Source organism: Tupaia chinensis, unplaced genomic scaffold (genome assembly GCF_000334495.1).
Source record: "Tupaia chinensis unplaced genomic scaffold, TupChi_1.0 Scaffold146386_1, whole genome shotgun sequence".
NCBI classification, from domain to species: Eukaryota; Metazoa; Chordata; class Mammalia; order Scandentia; family Tupaiidae; genus Tupaia; species Tupaia belangeri.
The window spans coordinates 319,705-323,845 of NW_006206241.1; positions in this window are offsets into that span (position 1 = coordinate 319,705).

Genomic DNA, 4,141 nt, shown 5'->3' on the forward strand with positions numbered 1-4,141 from the left:
TTCTAGGTCAGATGCTCTGTCTTCTAGGTCAGAGGTCCTGTCTTCTAGATCAGATGCTCTGTCTTCTAGGTCAGAGGTCCTGTCTTCTTGGTCAGAGGTCCTGTCTTCTAGGTCAGAGGCCCCATCTTCTAGGTCAGAGGTCTGTATTCTAGGTCAGAGGTTCTGTCTTCTAGGTCTGATGCTCTGTCTTCTAGGTCAGAGGTCCTGTCTTCTAGGTCAGAGGTCCTGTATTCTAGGTCAGAGGTCCTATGTTCTGCATGGTCTGATGTGCTATTAATACTTCGAGCGAAGTCTTGATTTCCTCTATTACATTCTTTATTTTTTAAGAATTATTTTATTTGGGACCAGCAGTTGGCGTAATAGCTATGTTGCCGGACTCCCATGTAGTTGACCATGGTTCGAGTCCCGTACCTGGTGGCTTAAACTCATGCCAGGTGCATGTGCGCCCAAGATTCCAAGAAGAGAATGGAGAAGAAGTGATTGTGGCATGGCCATCCCCCAGGGGGGTGATTTCTCACTTTCTGTCTGTCTCTCTGTATTTCTGGTGAGCACACACGCCCTATAGCAAAAACCTCTCAAAAAAAAAAAAAAAAGAAAGAAAAAAACGAATCATTTTATTTAACTTTATTTTATTTTCATTTTTTAATTTGAAAAGAGGAGGACAGAGTAAAAGAAAGAGAGAAAGTGAAAAAGCAAACCACTAGATCCAGGACTTGAGCCGCCATCAGCCTTGTGGGAGTCCAGCACCCTTAACCACCATGCCACTTGCCACATGCCATCATGGTAAGTTCATGTGTATTAACTGGTTTTCTTTGCATACTTAGCACTCTATTTGAACATGGTGGCTTTTGCCATACGTCTCTGGTGACAGAATGCTTCCCTAAGCACCGCTCTCCTAGACTCTGCCACTGTGCGTCACACTGGTGCTGTCGGGCCCACTAGACAGAGTGAGGACTAGTATTTTACTTTATTTTTCTTTTTGTCACGTAACCCATGATGGACTTTCTAAAAATGGTCCTAGAATAAATGAATAGACGTATTCATTAAGAAGCTTACAATATTATCTAATCACTTTCTTTTATCACTACATCATCTTTTTTCTAATTTTCTAAACCTGTCAGCCTAAAGTAAACTTTTGTTCTTTCCTTAATTAAAAAACAAAAATAAGAACAAACAAACAAAAAACGTTTTTCTCTGCACTGGAAGTTACCCTCGCGTCTTTACTCTCTCTATACTGTCATTTCGACGCTCCCCCTTGGCACCTGGGCCTCCCAAACGCCACCCAGTCTCCATCCAGCCTGCCGGGGATACAGTGAGCCCTCAGCAAAGACTGGCAGAGCGAAGGAGACTAGAGTTCATTCTCTCCAGCGGCGTTTTTCGCTTTCTTTTACCGCGTTTTCCTTTTGAGACCGTGGAACAGAATAGAAAGGGCAACCACAGACGGTGGGGTGGCGCGTTCTGAGGACACAGGCCGCTGGGGAGGCGAAGCCGTGGCTGGGCGATGAGAGGTGTGACCACGGTGGGGACCGTGGACAGTCACGTGGCTCTCAACCGTAGACAAGTGTGCGGGAAATGGGCGGCCACTTTCTAAGTGACGTTTATGCTGTTGAAATAAGGAGCTCTAAGTCGGCGGCACAGCCCGGGAGCCACCCCGGACCCGAGTGCCAGGAGCACGGTGCTTCCCACGAGACTGCCTGGCTGGGTACCGGGCGTGCCCACGCTTTGCTCACCCATTGTCACTCTGGCCCTCTTGGCAGCAGTGTGCTTGCAGACTTTTTTTTGGAGAGGTTTTTGCTATAGGGTGCGTGTGCTCACAAGAAAGACAGAGAGAGACAGAGAGACAGAAAGTGAGAAATCACCCCCGGGGGGATGGCCACGCCGCAATCCCTTCTCCTCCATTCTCCTCTTGGGATCTTGGGCACACACGCCTGGCGTGAGTTTAAGCCACTGGGTCCAGGACTCGAACTGTGGTTGACTATGTGGGAGTCTAGCGACCTAAACATTATGCCAACTGCTGGTCCCAAACTGTGATTTTTCTTACCCCTGAACATGAGCTGTGAGAGTGAGCTGGTCTCAGAGCAGAACGACAGCCCTTGTCTGGGCCATTGGCGACGCGGGTGGCCCGGCCCCTGCTCTTCTCTGCTCCAGTGCCTCCCTTGCCCTGCCCTCAATGCCACGCCTGTGCAGACAGACGGGTGCCCTGCTGCCCCGAAGTCCTCAGGCAGTCCCGTCTGAGATATGTCCCTGTCTCCTGCCCGACCTCAGGCCCCCTTCCAGATTGGGTTCAACGCGGCCTTCACCGAGACGCTCTCCTCAAGGGTAGGTAAGCCCAGTTTGTGGTGAAGCAGCAGCTCGGAGACGAGCATGTGCCCACACCTGGGGGTCTCAAACCTCGTCGAGCATGCCACGTGCATCTTGTCTAGCTCCCCCACTCAGAGACGCCGGCTCTGCTCTGAGGCCATGCTGTGGAGACTCAGAGCAAAGGTCCTGCTCAGACGAGCAGCTGAGTGGTCAGCCCAGCCCAGCCCGACCCGACGCCTAGCGGACCCTGGTCCGGCGGAGTTCCCGGACTAGGGACAGTGCTGCGGCAGCAAAGACCAGGCCCTGTTCGTGCCTGGTCTCCCTCTGCTCTCAGTGGCGAGTCCGCTCGTGGCGGTGGAAGGAGCCAGCACACCCTCTGACCGGCCCCCAGCAGGGCTCTGCCCTTCTTAGCCTTGGCTCACGTGTGTGCTGGTAACCTCGGCTCCCACCCGCAGCAGCAGTCTGGAATGACGGACGTTGAGCACAGGAGGCGCTGGCGGGGTGGCCATGGCAGCTAATCCACCCATGTCTGCACCCGCTGGGATTTCGCAGGCAGACAGGTGCCCTCTGCCTACATTCAAGGGGGAGATGGAGTCGAAGAGATGTTTCGGGACCGGGCCGCAGAGCCGTAGCCATAGCCCGACCTTGGGCTGCTCGCTCTCTGGCTCCATGTTGCAGCTTCTTGCCTGCCTCCCAGGGGCTCAGGGTGCTGCACCCACATTCCAACAATGGCCGCAGAGCACTTCCTGACCAGACAAGGTGCTTTGGTATCCATCTAAACGCTCTTGGGATTAGACGGTAACTCGCATTTCCAAGCTCTGTTTTATTAACATGCGTTTGCCATCTGATGCTTATTCACCCACATCCATTCCAAGCTATTTTATTAACATGCATTTGCCATCTGATGCTTATTCACCCACATCCAGGACGAACGTCTGGTCGCCGCTGAGAACCCTCTTCAGATCAGCTTGTGCCAAGGAGAGGCTTTACCGAGCGGCGCTCTTAGTGCGCCCAGCAGCCGTCCGGTGCAGGTATCACCCCCGCCCCGCAAAGAGACAAGGCAAGGGCCCCAGCCCGATTTTATTAACATGCATTTGCCATCTGATGCTTATTCACCCACATCCAGGACGAACGTCTGGTCGCCGCTGAGAACCCTCTTCAGATCAGCTTGTGCCAAGGAGAGGCTTTACCGAGCGGCGCTCTTAGTGCGCCCAGCAGCCGTCCGGTGCAGGTATCACCCCCGCCCCGCAAAGAGACAAGGCAAGGGCCCCAGCCCGGAGTGCCCGCTCCTCCCACCTTGCGCGTGCGGCGTGGGTGCCAGAGCCCGTCCTCTGGGGTCCGCCTCCCGCCGTGAGGCAAGCTTTGTGTACGGGGCTTGGGAGGTACAGGTGTTTCATTCCGTAACTGGGGACGCCCCCCACCTTTTCGGAGATGAACCTGAATGTGGCTACACAGCGCTACGAGCTGCAGGGCCCTGGTGTGGTGCCCTCCATGGCATTTCGTCTCCTTAGCTTTGTTAAATCTTTTAATTAAAGCATGTTAACAAAGCCAGAGAAAAATAAATGGCACTGCTTGCAAGGAAATTGAATCGAGGAACTAAGCCCATTTATAATTATTGTATTTCAATTAGGCTGTACCAGAGCTGGGGAACAGAGAGATACAGAGAAACAGCACTGATGTCAGACTTGCATAAATATTTGCAAAGTCCTGTTAGAAAGGCAGCAGCGTAAATAACGCCTTAAAGTGCTCGGTGCCCCAGGCCCTGCCCTCCTTGCCGGTTATCACATACAGTAACTCTCCCAGTCTCCCCGGGTACTCTATAGGAAGCTCTCAGAGCCTC